The following is a 17,047-nucleotide window of genomic DNA, read 5'->3' as shown; positions in this document are numbered from 1 at the left end:
GGTTCAATCAGTGGTTTCTTCTCCTTCAATTTTTAGTAGGAAATAGCGTACAAAAATTCGGCTGCAAAAATATAACACAAACATACATACACACAAATTCTGGAAATAATCACACCAAATTCTGGATTTTATTGTTTTTATTTGGTTCTAAATGTAGATAACAAATATATTAAAAAATAATAAGCAATATGAGTATTTGAAAGCAATATGAAACAACAATAACTTCAACGATTAATAGATATATTTTATATGACGTATTTGAACGTTACGTTAATTAACAGCAAATATAAGGAGAAATTTAATTCTTTAATTTAATTCTTTGAATAAATACGAAATCTTAACAGTTCTTAAAGCTATCTAGTGAGAATCTGAAACAATCAAGTGTCAAACGATACTGATTCACAAAATAAGGGGGGGGGGGCAAATCTCCACCTAACCTTACGTATTATATAATTATACTTTTATTTCTTTCTTTTATTGAAAAATTTGAAGATCAAATCAAGAATGTATATTCAAGAAACAATATATGTGAGCGGTTACGCTACCCACTAATACAAAATGGTACTGGGATTGATCCAGTCAAATTATTGATATTAAATTTTTCTTAATAACTCTCTTTCTAAAATAAACGTAGCATTTCCAGACAACAATGTAATGTTTCTCCTTCTTCCAATGCTGAAAAACGTTATTACTAAGGATCGAGCTGAGATTTATAGTAAAAATATCGGTAATTGAATATAATAACGGATCAGTCAACTTCGAAATTATCGAACAACGGAAGAATCCTGCTTAAAGAACGATAACTACGAGACGACCAACAAGTATTAATGAAAACACAGCCCTAACAGTTAACGAGGGTCACAAGGAAGTAAAATTGAAACAATTCTTACCTTCTCAATAATGGTCTTATACCTTTCGTTACCACCTCTGTCTCGCTGTCCTCCTCCGAATGGAAATTGACCTTCGTTCTGGCTTACTAAACCAACTCCAAATACCACAAATAAGTAAGGAAAGACGTAAGACTATCCTCTTCCAAGGAATCAAATAACGTAATTAAGTAAACGGAATAAAGTGGAGTATTCGATTTTATATCGAATCTTGCTGCAATTAACAATCTGGTAATATAAGTAGTTATACAAAAAATCATTCACTTTCTTCTTTCTTTCAATACCAGAATTGAATTGCACTAGGAATTAAAACAATTCCTTGATTTTCACAATCACACTTTCTTGACCCACTTATTTTTTCTTTTTTACGAGAGTGTTTTCGAGTCACTCTTTCTTTTTACTTCCCGATATAATCGTGAGTATTAATTATTAAACTTTGTCTCCTTTGAACAAAAAAGCAAGATTATCACGAAGTTATTAACATCGATTGCACAAACTCGTGTTCGTATTACGATTTCACGTTTCCTCTTGTTAACTATAGCCTCCATTAGACATCTTCACACCTTACAATTCCGAGCGCAACTCCCCGGTCGGGAGTCCGCTACGCTCGGAGGAAAGAAGAAATCAGTGTTGCCTGGAAATACTATAACAATATCACCTTTTATTTTTCTCTTCTTTTTAAGTGCCAGTATCTTTACCTTTTCAAAAATTATTTTAAAAAAAAAAATGTTACAATAATTTTACTCTCTTTCCTTCGATGTTTTACAATATAATTTAAGTTATTTTTAATTCTTCTGATTTGTAATAAAAGTCGTCCTGACGATTTTCTCCAACTCTGATTCAGTGGCGGCTTTTGTTACACCCTTTGCATTAGCCATTCGTAAAATCGTCTTAATAACAATGCACAAAAGAAAATAATGTCACTCTTCTCGTTTAACAATATGCAAAAGCACTGTACTAAACAAGATAAAGTTTCACGTACATACTGGATAAATATCGCAATCTAACTGTCCGAGCGCCTGAAATATATTCCGTCTGACAGATTAAATTAAAAACAACGCTTTACTCCGCTCCACACTTTCCTCCACTTCTGGACTTGTAAATAAGGCGTGCTGCGCGACGTCACTCAAAAATATGACACATTTACACATCGAATAGAACAAATGATGTAAGTAATTGCAAGGAACGTAAGGAAATAAATGAAAGAAATCGGTGGGATACCAAAACAAAACGTTCAGTTTTTGGCCATTTAAACGTGACGAGGCGATAAAAAAAATCAACTGATTTAGAAGGCATGGCACCTAAATAATACTTAATCAGAACCTATTTAGATGTTTGGAATACTACAGCTAAATAATAATAATAATAATAATAATAATCTTTTATAGCGTGGGAGACCCAGTTCGATTGCCGGCGGGAGCTGATCTGGTTCGGATTCCACGTTAATCAGTAGGTCCACGTCTCATATAGCCTCGCCGCTGAACGGGACGTTAAACTCAACCACCACAACAACATATTCTTTAAAATTTTCAAAAAATAGATTTTAGCAAAACTTGAAGGCATTTTTGGCAAATCAAGGAGTTGTCCTAAAAATCTCAAATTTTTTGTGTGAACTTATTGGCCACCTTTTCCGAACAATCCATAATTGAAAATCGAAAAAGAAAAATTCGGCCCACCATATTACTCATTCTTCTTTCAGTCTAAAAAAGTATTTATCGTGGAACGTTAAATTGAAATTTTCATTTGATTTTCATCTGTATAGTTTTTTTTTTTTGTTCATTATTTGCTATTAGTGCTGTCGAATTTATTTGCTTTAGACTTTTTTTTTTTTTAAAAAAAAGGGAGATAATTTGTTTTTAATTCCGTACTTTGCTTTGTTGGCGCCAGTCTACTCAGAAAGCACCACTCAACGATTCTGGATTTTTTTTAGTTAGCAAATAATATATCGCACCATTCAAGAAAGCTATTTCTGTCCTGTTGGCAAAATCCGTTGGAACACAATTCGGTAGTGGAAATTTATTCGCTATACACTGATCATATATACCTTAGAAACCGAAAATGTCAATGCAATCTATCTTTCCATCACTAAAAATATTAATTCTTGGAAGTTCATTTCTTTTTTTCAAAGAAAATGTCTTTCTCTTCCAAGTAGCGCAAAAGTAACTAAGTTACTTCTAGTGGTAGCTCGTGAGGATAGCCTCAGTGGTTGTAACAAAACATCGCTATATGCTAAAGAAAATAGTACTTATTTTATCGCAACAAACCGTATACAAAAATTAGTACGTACTGTAAGTTTTCTTTTCTTAGCTTGTTACGAAAAATATTATTATTATTATTATTATTATTATTATTATTATTATTATTATTATTATTATTATTATTATTATTATTATTATTATTATTATATTGGGCCGAGGGGACTCATTGGTAGAGCGTTCACTTCCGATGCATGGGGTCCTAGGTTCGATCTCAGTTCGCGCCAAGTGAGCTTTGTGGTGGATAAATACCGTATGTGTGGGACTTCTCGAGGTTCTCTCGTTTCCTCCCACTTTCTTCATTCCACCATTTCCTTCATTTCTTTATCATCACCGTTTCCGTTAGCCTAGCCGGCATATCCGTAGGACGTGAAACTTACATATTTCATTATTATTATTATTATTATTATTATTATTACAACCGATGTAACTTCTCTCAAGGATCGTCTGTTGTGCTTCATAAAATAATTCGGTACAGTTTCTTTGAAATTAATATAACGCTTTGCTTGCATTGCATTACTTCGTTATACGTATATGACCTGTTGTCGAACCTTGACCATCAGAGATGAAGGCTTTATAGCTTAGCCACCGACATGTTAAACGACAATAGGTTCATGTGAATATTATTTATTTATTTATTTCGTACCAATTGCCCAGCTGAAGAAACAACGAGAATTGACGCTTGCAGTATTTCATTTGTTTTCTTGGCCTTTTGCCCGGAATTCAGCACATCAATAGTGCCTGGGTTTTGTGTAAGGCTCTTGGCTTCATGAAGTACGTCTCACGGCTAGTAGATGGCGTAGTTGTCTACAACAGGATTAGCGTTCGAGGCACCTAATCGAAAAAAAGAAAAAAATAAATTAAAAAGCCATTTTTAGTTTTTAACTGCGTGAGAGAGAGAGAGAAAAAAGAAAATTTTATACAACCTTTTATTATCGTTAAGTAATAAACTGTGTTTAATCATGATTATGATTTCAACATTGACAATTCTATTATAATTTTAAAACAGTTCACGTTCGTATGTAATATAGCTCTTAATGGTTTGCGGAGTTTTGGATTGATTCTTTTAGAATAACTTTTCACTTTTAGAGTAACTTTTAGATATATATAATGTCTCAGTAGTTCTCTGGCATAGGGTATATCTGTTATTATCAGAGTTACAGCAAAATGTAAGAGGAGAAACCATCTCCAAATATAATACCGTATTTTTAATCAAAAGTGAAGGAATGTTTTTATATCGGACGAGCCATTTGGGCTGTACACTTTTTAGACGCCCAATGTTAAATGAAAATGCAGCGTTGCCATTTACCTAGACCCACAACATTAGTGAATGAAGTTATTGTTTGAAATGAGGGATGCCTATCGACATGTTAGTGTAAAAGACAATAACTGCATTCACTTACGTTATGGGTCTAGGTAAATGGCAACGTTGCATTTTCATTTAACATTGGGCGCATAAAGAGTGTACAGCCCAAACAGCTTGTCCAATTAAAAAAGAAAAAAATCTTCATTTTAGATTGAAAACGTCAACAGAGATACCCTATGTCAGGGGACTTTTGAGACATTATAATGTAAGTTTTAGATACTGATATACTGTATAGCAGTAACAGTTTATTTTTCTCAAAAGTAAATAAACGCTGTACAAGAATGCTACCAATTCTTCAGTCGAGAATATAATGACCAATAAGAAACACTGAAAGACACGAGTAACCAATCAAAATGTTCGAAACAATTCTCCTATATTCCCAGAATGGCTGCTTCATATAACTTGTGTTTAATTTGATTTTCCTCAATGACCTCTCTTTTCTAGCCTCATATATCTTCGCACCGAACAGGGCTGTCTGTACAATACAAGTGGGATGGACAATCTTCACATATGAAGAATAAAATTTATGGAAAATATTTGAGAGGTATTGTATACACGAACTTTTTTCTTTTATTTTTAAGATGCTTGTTGATGTGAGTTCGATTTCACTGGAGACGCTTACACAATTGTCTCTTGTAGATAACTTTGCAGAAAATCAAAAAGACGTTTTCTCACACCCCAAACCGACGGATTAAACGAATTCATTGAAATCGTTAGGCAAAATCTTCATGAATACAAAGTTAGAATTCAGGATATTATGAAAGCCTCCCCACCCCTCTAGAAGTAGTATTTTCATAAAAGATGAAACACGAGTTCGCTTATTTTTAACAATCGGCTTACACGTCGAGTTTCATCTCAGTAACTTGAGGGGCTTGTGAAATAGTATTCTTTCTAAGTAATTCCCTTTTCCCTTTAGGATACTACTATTTTAATCAAAGTTAAATAATAAAAAACTCGGGCCGCCTCAAGTGTTTTCTGTGTTCAAAAATTCGATTGAAATAATTTTGCTGTTTTGAGTAAAATATACTGTGTAGTGATCAGATCAGTCTACCAATCACCAACGCTCACAGAACAGCTAATGCAGCTTCGTTCGCACTGGATCTCTTAGCTGGTGAGAACATTTGAGATGGTACCTTATGAATTTTTTTCCCCGCGAGGAGCGTGTTTGAATTCAGAAACGCCTTAATAATAATAATAATAATAATAATAATAATAATAATAATAATAATAATAATAATAATAATAATAATTATAATAATAATAATAATAATTCTGCAATTCTCGGCCATCAGTGGAACACGATTTTCAAATGGATAATTCGAATCAGGGAAAGCGGGAAGAGACCTAAGTGCTGATAAGTCGGTCATTTATATTTCGGCAACTGTACAGTGAGCTGGTTTGGGATTCTATCCATACAAACGAATAATCGTGCAGAAGTTACAAAAAGCGGATTAATTACAACGCTCAGCCCGCGCCAGGAACTCTGCATTTAGTTCCAGCAAACAAGCACACTAATCTTCATAAACTGCATAAGCGACCATTCCACTTCTCAAAAGTGACTGATGTGCTATTTGGACATATGGTATGATTAGGCCATACTTTTTTTCTGAGGAAAATGGCAACAATGTAACTTCAGGTCGTTACATGAACATAACACTTTATTAGAAGCAGAACCACGAAGATGATGGCTTGACATACAACAATTGTAGTTTCAATAGGATGAGGCCACCCCACATACTGCCTGAGTCTCAATGTATGTGTTTGTCTCCTTCTAACAGTTATGAACCTACTATTTGTAACATAACTAGACGTATTTATAGCCTAGTGTAGATCAAATTCATTGAAACGTCTTTATCTTTGAGTACGTGTCCAGTTGTCTTCAATATATCTAAGCCCAAGTTATGGTGACCGCGACGACTCATGGACTCTACACCAATCACAGAATTGCTTTGCTTCACGTGTGATACATCGGGAGAATTCGGTACGATTCGTGGAGCGGCCTTCCGAACGTACACTTGAGAAAATATGAAACAACACAAGTGTACTAATAATGTTGCCAACCTTAGAAGACATGACAAACAAGCGACAAGAAAGCAGCATTTAAAGATCTATAACAAGTATTCGAATTAAACGATAACAAAAATGACAGCAAAAATATGAAACGACAGCAACAGTAATAACAGCAAAACGGAACTTAGAGATAATCCAACAACACTACAATCTCAGATGTTCTCCGTATAGCGCGAGAGACGATAGTGGCAAAATCTCATGGATGTGGATTCACGATCAGGCCACACCCTCGTGTTCTGTCGGATGCTGCAATTGGTAGATCTAGGTCAAGCTTCACGACTCGTTGCGATCACCATAGTCGCAATAGCGCACTCACTTTTCTTGTGGCGGCATTCTTTTCACAGCTTGGGGATGGAGCTTGTACTTGGCCTGGACAAAACTTAGTTTCAGTTTATTAGGGAGTAGGTCTTGAGAAAAATAAAATCTCAATTTCATGATGGGTCACCATCAATTTTGGCCATGACGTAGAGAGTCCAAAAGTTAGGAATCGAGTCCGTTGATAGAGGTGATTCATCCACCGGAAGTGGTAGAAATAAATCACTTCCAGTTTTCACTTTGATAACTATAGACCGAGCAATCAATTAAGCATCTCCGTTCTTAACCCTCTACTAAAACCGGAAGTGGTTGACCTTTTATAATTTCCGGTTTCAATACTGAACTATAGTGCAAGTCCGATAAGAGATAGTGAGAAGCGTTTTTTTTTGGGGGGGCGGTGTTGATTTAGCATTCTATGAATAGGTACCATCGATTCTCTTAATCCTCAAATCGGAAGTAGCAGAAATCAAGAATTTTCGATTTTAACGTTGAATGAAAGCAGTAATAGATAGCAATAAGTAGTTTCCTGCAATTAATTAAGCATCCTAATTAATAATAGATTTCTACCAGAACTGGAAGAAGTTTATTATTACTTTCAGTTTTAATATTAATTCATAAAATTCACGCCATACAAACCAAACTTCTTCATGTGGAATATACGTGACAGTACTATTTATTTCTTGGAGAAATTTTGAGAAGCCTTTATTGAAGCAAGAGATCTAGCTATGTAATTATATAATGGAGCCCTTGATTTTAAGAAAATACAAGGAATAGGCAATATTTGGCAGTTAAGCAATAATAGGCATTATGCAGCAAAATAGCGAAAACAAATTTTGCTGAAATTGAAGTAAAGATCCCCCAAAATGATTAAAAATACGTTTATTCTTATGGTATTTCTAACATTAAAAGATAGACATTTTGCTCAACATCCGGTCTCGATAGTCATTATAGCTGTAATGGCTCCACTGTGCATACGTTGATTCATTTTTTTTCTAGTAGACTATACATACTGTTAAAAAAGAGTATTCAGAATTTCTCATTTATAAAGCCTCCGTAAAATACCGGTATTCGGTAATTCTTTTACTGCTGTAATATGGTAGCATTATACCTAGTTATAATGTGAAATATGAGTGCGATCGATCAACTAGTTTGTTTACATCTTGTAGTTTTGTTAGTCGACTTCAAGTGTGTCTTCCGATTTTTACAGTGAATAAAAATATTCAGCAAAGACTCTGTCTGAAATTCTGTGTTACCAACGGAATTTCATGTGTAGAATTGTTGAAAATGTAAAAAGACTTATAGTGAATCAATTTTATCCAAAAATCAAGCATACGAGTAGTATAAACCATTCAAAGAAGGCCAAGAAGTGTGTGAAGATTGCCTTGTTCTTGTCGTCCTTCAACGTCTTCGACCGATTAAAACATCAACAAAGTTAAAGAAATAGTGTTGAAAAATCGCCATACTAGCTTGAGAAAGATGGCCCTGCACCTGAACATTTCACACGAAACCGTTCGTGCCATTCTTACTGATAATTTTAGCATGAGACGCATGTCTTGCTAGCTCGACTTGTCCCGAAAAAATTGAATTAAAAAAAAAAAAAAAGAATTGCCAAAGATATGAGTATTAATCCAGATCGGATCATATGTTAATAAAACGCATTATTACAGGACACGAGACAAGTTTGACATGCAAGTAAGTCAACAGTCTCCTAATTGGAGAAAGAAAAATTAACAAAAACCAGAAAAAAAATCGAAATCAAGGTAATTATCACTTTTTTCGATAACCTTGATGATGTGCATTCAGAATTCCTGCCAGAGGAACAAACAGTCAACAAAAAATACTACTTGAACATCATGATGCGTTTAGGTGAAAATATCCGTCGCAAAAGACCCGCACTGTGGAACTACGATAACACACCATCACACAAAGTAATTATTGTGACCGAATTTTTGGCGAAAAATTCAACGAATGTTCTTGACGTTCATATTTACCTTATATGGCCCTAGCGGACTTTTCCTGTTTCCAAACAAAATTCCAGTTACAACTTCGTGGATGTATTGGTTCAATTGACTCCATCAAACGAAATTCGCTGAATCAGCTAAAGGCTATTCCGGAAAATAACTACAAAAAATGTTTTGATGATTGGGTTATTCATTATTATATATGTTCAAATGGTGTATATTTTAAAGGCGGCAAAACAAATTTTGCTGATTAATTAAATATTTTGTACTTTATTGACAAATTTCGGATGCTTTTCTTTTCTTAACAATGTATAAGTGACAGATATAAATGGGTTTATTATAATTCGCTCGTGTGCATGGAGATTCCCTCTGGTTAACTGCCACGGTACATCGTGGACATGAATAGCTAAATGCTTTCCTGTGAAACTCCACAATGTGAGTAAATCAAATCCTGAGTGGATATTCACGTTGGCTGTAGTAATATCGAAACTATGGACATAATGCCAGCGCTAATAGGTATTTGCAGAGAGGTAATGTGCCCACAAGAACTGAAAAAAAAAAAAAAGCTTTAGAAACGTTTTAATTAGGCCTCAAGAGATTAGCAAAGGCTGAATTGAAAAGAGGGAACGTTTATTGTTGTTTTGGGAATAGGATAAGTGACTCTGGTGAACCATTTCTTCTGTGTTTGTTTATGAATCCCTTAAGAACACAAGAAAAGAAGGTAATGTCAGACAGTTAAGTGCTACGAAGAATTCTCCGACACAAGAAGTTAACAATTGTTGATTTTTTACACAAATTGATTGTTTTAGTGATACTTAATTTTCCTTCTATTATAGGTAGCTTGGAATTCATACTTGCTTTACGTATTAATAATAACGCGTAGTAGCGACTAGAAATGTTTTGTTTCGAGAACAAGATGAGATGTAATTTTAAAATTCGAAATGAGACAAGAAATTTATCGAATCTTGTGGGTAACCTCGAGCGAAGTGTACAGATATGTTCAAATTATTAGACTCAACATTCATTTTCTGAATATTTTACTGTTCTTACAATATTACGTCAGAAAACGTGTTTGAACTTAGTTCAAATTACTGTCCTGTAACTCTGTTCGAATTTCTTACGGTCATGGCACATGCATTTCAATATCAATAAAACAAATGCGTACATGACATTCAAATATAAATACTGTACTGTGTGTGTGTATCTAAATTGGAAACAAAAAATTAAATGGAATACTTACAAGAAAATAATCTCTCACACAAAGATTAATATTTCGTATCAAATCCGTTATTCTTTATTAAGTCTTTTATCCTTTGTGGCATGCTATATACGAGTTTAGCACATTTTGATTTCAATTCAACATCATGATACCACAAATTGATTATCTCATCGATAAATTATGTTTGGTTGTAATATGCTTCTTCTTTAGCTTTTCCTTCACGAAGCTCCAAGGCTTTTCAATGGGGTTCATATCAGGACTATTGTCCGGCCACGGAAGAACACTAATTTCGTTGTTCTCCAAGAATTTTGTCACAATTTTGCGTCGGTGGTGTGGGGCTCCATCATGCATAAAGATGAAGTGTGCTTCACCAAACCAGAGTGCAGTCTGGGGAAGCAGTTCTTCTTGAAGAACTTGTAGATATTGGTCGTGCTTCATTGTTCCCTCTTTTATACATAGTGTTCCAGGCCTGAAGACAGGGATCACACCCCAGACCATGACTGAAGTAGGATGCTTCACGGTTTGTTAAAGGCATTCCAACTTGAATTCCTCCCCAGATCGACGTCGCACATATTGTGGACATGCTGGATGTGTCGACGCGAAGACACATGATTCATCACTGAAACACCTATTCTCCAATCATCAGCAGTCCAATATTTTAGGCCTCGTATCCATTCGAGGCGCTTCTTTGTCATGATTGGAGTAATTTTTGCTTTCTTTCCTGGCCTGAGTGCTTTTATTCCCTCACCACAAAGAATCCTTCGAATACTTTCAGGCCGAATGTCTGCACTATACTCAGCCATTTTTATGCTTAAGTTTCTAGAAGTTGCGTTTCTGTTTCCCAGAGCCAGACCTCTTAGCGATAGCTTTGGTTTTCACTCACACTTCCCAACCCTATTTTGCTGATACATTTCCTTCTTGCTCATCGCAGCGGAGATTTTACTCACACATTTTTGACCTACCCCAACTCTACTAGTAGTTTGTCGTTGTGTATATCTTCCTTCCTCCAGAAGTGTTTTGACAACTTCCACTGTACGCGGAGAAAGGTCTCTGGCTTTTCCCATTATGCTGCGATTACAGGACTTCACAGAATAAAAGATTAGTACACAAAATACGTCACGATCAATTTAAACTGGCCATTCGAACCGTTGAACGCTTTTAATGTGGTAACTGCTTACGACTGCAACCACAATACTTCAGATTGTAACTTGTGGATAGAAACCACAATAGCTGTCTACAACTGAAATACCACTTTCAGAACTCCCTTTTTTAATGCTATCTGCTGTTCAACGGTGATATCACCACTTCAACTGTACAGTAAACAAATGAAGGACCTTATGTTGGTGGTTTAACCATTAAATTACATGTTCTAGAACTCCGAAATTAGGACTGCAACATCGACTTTGCATTTTTCGAGTGTGAGTCTAATAATTTGAACATGTCTGTATATGAAACTCATATCTGGACAGAATGTAACATCTAAAATTGAATGTAGTGACTGTCTTAATTTCTGAGGCATAAAATGTACTCACAATGTCAGCTTAAACAAAAGTGTGTGGAGTTTATGAGATAGGAAAATAAAACATAGCAATGCAAAAGTCGCGTGAAAGAGAGTCGTACTAGCCTTCATCAGCGTATCCGTCATTACAGGATGTTTACGAACTTATACAAAAATTAAGCGATGAGCGTGCAGATTAAAAAAAAAAAAAAAAAAAATCTAAATGCATTTTTTGTCTAGTGAAGTGGTGTATATAAATTATGCCTTACTCCTTACACAAGAGTTTGACCAAGCTATGAAATTAAAATGTGATATGAATTTTGCATACTTGTGGGTGAATCATGGTGGACCAATTAAATTGAAGGACAATCAAAATGAAAATTGTGCAGTTGTGTTGAAAGTAATTGGAGATATTGAAAAAAATATACTGAAATCTATGAAACAAATAAGACCAGAATTCATTATCAGAATGTAATTGGATTAAAAACGAAAGCAAGTGATTTTTAGTAAATACGTCCTTGAAATGAATATGATATTATAATGGTAACAGAAACAATTAAATAATAGTGTTTGTGATGGTGCACTATAAGTTGATAAAGAGATTGTACAAACATAATAAAACATTTATCAACGTTTAAACATAATAAAGTAATTTCACAATGTACTCCAATAAAAAAATGGTTAAATCTTGTTATCCTTTGGACCTCTTCTGACTCGGAAGAATTCTGGTAACTTGTAAATGAAATTTATGAATAAAATCACGGCATAAATTTATAACACGAAACGAGAATATTTTGTAGATAAGACTAGAAAAGCTTTTCCAAGCATGGAGACGCTACGAGTATGTCTTGTCTGGTGGGCAACAATACTTGTCAGTAGTAGTATTGTAGCGCATTTCTTGCCAATTAAAATGCTGTACTTCTTAAAGTAGGTGACTGTAACTGCAATCACTTTTGAATAGCACTGCTTGATAAATAAGGTTCTTGCTTGTCACAAAAGAGGTGTTCTAGTAACTCCCCCTTATGCGACTTCACGATTTACACGTACGACTACGTTACATCTAAAACATATCTCGTTCAAGCCTTTTCTTCTAGATCGTGGCCATTTTATTTTATTTGTAAATACAATATGGATTTTTGTATATCCTAATCGCAATGGCTGAGGTACTGAAATTGCTAGAATTGGAGCTGACACAAAATTATATTGACGTGTGCTTACAGCAGTGAATCGAGAATAAAAGTCACTATCTTTTCCATTCAACTGTGTAACTACTGTTCTTTTTACTTCGTCTATACTTCCAAAATCTGTCGGAGATCAAGTAATCCCACTGCCCTATGTATGACGTAAGTGATCTATACATATTTCGTATTTTGCATCTAACATCCAAATTGTTACTAAATATTTCAAACGAACATATATTACTTCGGACACTGTTCTTCGCAACACCCAACACACTTTGCCATTTTTGTAACGCTCGTATAACCGAGCATCAACAATTTGCGCCAACATTTTACACTATCACCATCTGCTCAGTTCACTGCGTACTGCCGTTCTACTGCTTCTCATGTAGTTCGGAGTTTGCCCTGCGGTCGCCGCCTGACCACTGCCAATCCGAATATCTTATGTACTGTATTTTCAACTATTAATTATGAATATGAAAATTAAACTGTTTTTTTTTTTTTATCCTTGCAGGTTATATGTGTGTGTGGGCCGTAAAAACCCGATGAATTTACAAACGGTAAGTACTCACGAAAGTTTTGAAAAATAATTGTAAACTTAAATTTTTGTAGGCTTGTCCTTTAATTTGGGTAAATGTTTAAAAGTTTACTGTAATTCAACGAAATATCTAACGTAAAGAACTTACCAAGACTAGAGTAACTTTATACGTTATATATGAATGTATTATGTGTAAAATATGTTAGTACAAAGTATTTCGAAGAGTTCTGATATACATTTTCCAGTGTGAAAATATTACAAATGGGTCATTCTATTTGAAAAGGGGTTTTTGAGGGTTTGAAAAACGAAATTTTCACACTGTTCAAAATCATTATTTTCTTTCTTTTTCTGTTCGCTACAATGACTTACATTAACATCAATACAGTGGTTCAACACGAGAACCAATATTTTGAGAAAAATTGGTAAATTTGAAAAATGCTCGGAACGGAGGTGACAGCTAATTGAATGGGGAAGACTTTATACCAGCATGGATGTGACATCCCATGAACGAAGGTGACAAGACCATCTCTTTCCAATTGAAAAGTAAAAATTTGTAACGAATTTCGAAAAAAGTAGTATTACATAATATAACATTAGTATTACACATGTGCATAAATGATTGCCAATATCCAGAACTCAGTTGTTGATATTAGCATTCAAATGAAGTACAGTATTTTGTTTAATGTTTGCTCTCCTTAATAATTGTCTATTATTATAAGAAGAAGAAATACGATGTGCGCATTAAAAATATAGCTAGTTAAGAGGCCTCATTGTGACGAAATTAAACTTGTGCTAATTTTGCACATTTTGTGTAATATCTTCAAAATGGATAAAATTAATCAAAAATTGGAAACTCATTGTACTAGACAATATTATTTTGCATGAAATACCGTTATCACGACTCACCTATGTACTTTCGTTTTGCAGCCATTATTTAACGTGAAAATAAATGTATCTATAAAATGTTCGCAAAGTAACAGCAGAGAGATGAGTCGTGATAGCGGTATCTCATGCAAAATACTCTTGTCTAATACAGGTATACTGCTTTTCCACTTTTCGATTAGTTTTATCTATTTTGAAGATATTACAGATCACATCCCTTCCGTGTACGCAATAATGAACGGAGGTGACATTACTTTTTGCGCACGGAGGTGACAAATTCCGCCATTATGGCACGATTAAGATATACCCCTAAGGTTAGATTCTGTTTACTCTTATTTTCAGCATTAATTCTTAAAAAGTAACATTATGATTCAACTAAATTAAATTATCATCTTTAAATACCTTCTTATAATTTCGAACGGAGTTGAGAGCTTGTATTGAACCAGATTATAACAAGTGCGATTTCAGACAAATAAAAAGGAACAATCACCACCAACAAACTTACCTCGCTTAACTGGCGCCTTCCTTGGAAAGTTCCATAAACTAACAAGTCCTGAAGACTATGACAAAAATGAAGTTGAGAAATATGGCGGACACATATGTTTTTTAAAATGCATTAGCACGGAGGTGACAAAAAAACTGGATACAGAAAAGAATGCTACTTTTAATAGCATAAAAAAAGCTTTAGCTTATAAATTTATTTCCATCTACTCATTGATATTTATGCGTTTAAAAAGTCGTCTAATACTTGGCGAATAAAAGAATCGAATTAGTAATTTCGAATCATTCAAGTAAAACTGTAAGTGGTTACAACGCACGGTGGTGACATATCACCTATTTCGACATCAGTATTTTAAAATTATAAAAATATTACTGAGTTCATTATTAATTTTAAGTTACCTTTGCAATGTATGTACGTACACAATTTCAACGTGTTTTGATTTCTACCTACCTATCAGCATATCAGTTACATCAAAAGTCCCATTTCAAATAGAATGACCCAAATATTTTGGAACTTATTTGTATGAAACCAGATGCTCGAGTAAGCTTAGTTCACTTTAATAAGTATTAAAAATTATTGATGAGAAGTTTATGCAAACACTGTGTTTATTTTATTAAGTATTTGAAACATTCGAAGTATTTGAAGGGTACACGGAAAGAAGGGGCTAATCGACATTTTACATTTTTTTCAGGAGAAGCAATTTAAAATGTTGATGGGCCCTTTCTTTCCACGTTATGGCTGTTTTTCTTGTGTAAGTTTCTCTGCACGAGTCACTTTTTTCCAATATTTGTACTGCAAAAGTACAAATTCCTCCAATATTTGTAGAAGCACAAACATGCGGTGTCCATATCGGCGTTTGCGCAAAAATTGCAATGAGCCCTTTTTTCCATGTACCTTCATTCGTGTAATTATACAGTTCTGTTTTTTTTTTTTTTTTTTTTTTTCAAAAAGAGTTTAGTTAAGATTCTTCATCATTTTTTGTATCTTTTGGTTCAGTGTTTTGCGTGGTTGGCTGATTCGAAATTTATCATTGCTTCTCAGTACTGAGGTATACGAGACGTGGGTCTACAGCTTAAATTGGGATCCAAACCACATGAGCTCAGACCAGGATTCGAACTCAGTCGCGTTTGCTAACTATATAGTCACTATGAAACTCGGACGTTGTTTTGGGGGTTTAACGTCTTTTTTCAGCATCGAGATCATAATAAAATAGACTTGCAGTTTCATTGGGTATGAAACTTAATGCAAAGGGTAGTGACTTCACAAACGAACAAGTTTCTGCTGTCGAAATCTACTGCAAGACTGGTTGACTTCTACTGCAGCATGTCTTGAATCTCAGCAGCGAATCTTTATGCTTATTTGCGAAGGCATTTTGCGGTTTACAGAGATGGCTGCCGCAATGAACTTCATGACGAGAAGCGGTGCACCTTGTCAGTGTCAGACTGGCCAAGTTGAGGGCCCTTGGTGCGGGTCATTAAAGTCCCTGATATATATATATATATATATATATATATATATATATATATATATATATATATATATATATATATATATATATATATATATATATAGAGAGAGAGAGAGAGAGAGAGAGAGAGAGAGAGAGAGAGAGAAACTTAAGACGTCACTTGCAGAACATGATAGGTGACAAAATCTTATTTTCTCTATTGAATAAATATGTAGTACAAAACAGATCGCAAAATAGTTACAATAATACTGAGACAATCAAACGTAATCGTGAAGTTACTTTGACAGTTTTTACGCAGTTTTTCACTTGATGAGACAATCAAATCAAATTACTTTTTCTTTGTCTCCATTCTGGAATAACTCTTTTTCTGTAAACATAAAACGTAAAGGACACAAAGGGTTTTGACTTGTCGTAGATTTTAATCTAATTTTAACAATTTTTAATTTAGAAAATGCTCTCTTACATGTGACTTGAGTACATGGGAGGGTAAGAACAAATTTGAAAGCAGTGTACAAATTATTAAACAAATCACTCCGTTGCGAAAGCTGAAACAGAAGAGAAAATTTACATGATAGACATTTAAAGCACTTTTGATTGTTCACATTTTCATTTTTTTCACATTCAGTTTGTGTATCGGATTAATTTCCACTTTCAGGCCCAAGTTCCCTATCACTCTAGTTTTCATTAGATTCTGGCTTTGGTTTGTAATGCTCTCTCCACGCCATTTGGAAACTATCCTATTGACCAGCAAACTGCTACGCATGAAATAACAGGTGAAAGCGAATAAGCGCAAGTGGTCGTTATGGATTAGAGGGAGCCTTTGGTAAGTACGAAGTTTCACTGGCTCACGGGGCCGTACTGATATGAGCAAGGAGGGCCCGAGAAACACTTCTTTCGGAAAGACAAAC

At 34.6% G+C, this 17,047-nt stretch overlaps 1 long non-coding RNA gene across 6 annotated transcripts in view; it reads left to right on the top strand.

Moving 5' to 3' along the window:
• LOC145690020 (uncharacterized) overlaps positions 1-17,047 on the top strand; it is a 449,583-nt gene that overhangs the window by 190,390 nt on the left and 242,146 nt on the right. For 4 of the 6 annotated variants that reach the window (XR_014132140.1, XR_014132139.1, XR_014132141.1 and 1 more), the window contains one exon: positions 13,264-13,309. This is a non-coding gene — a long non-coding RNA (uncharacterized LOC145690020). Of the gene's footprint in view, positions 1-4,952; positions 5,053-13,263; positions 13,310-17,047 lie in introns of all 6 variants that reach the window. The other 2 variants (XR_014132137.1, XR_014132138.1) reach the window with 1 other exon arrangement.

This window comes from Thermobia domestica, chromosome 7 (assembly GCF_964235325.1).
Source record: "Thermobia domestica chromosome 7, izTheDome1.hap1.1, whole genome shotgun sequence".
Lineage (NCBI taxonomy): Eukaryota > Metazoa > Arthropoda > Insecta > Zygentoma > Lepismatidae > Thermobia > Thermobia domestica.
The sequence above is the reverse complement of the archived record's forward strand: the minus strand, read 5'-3'. Positions and strand labels throughout refer to the sequence as shown.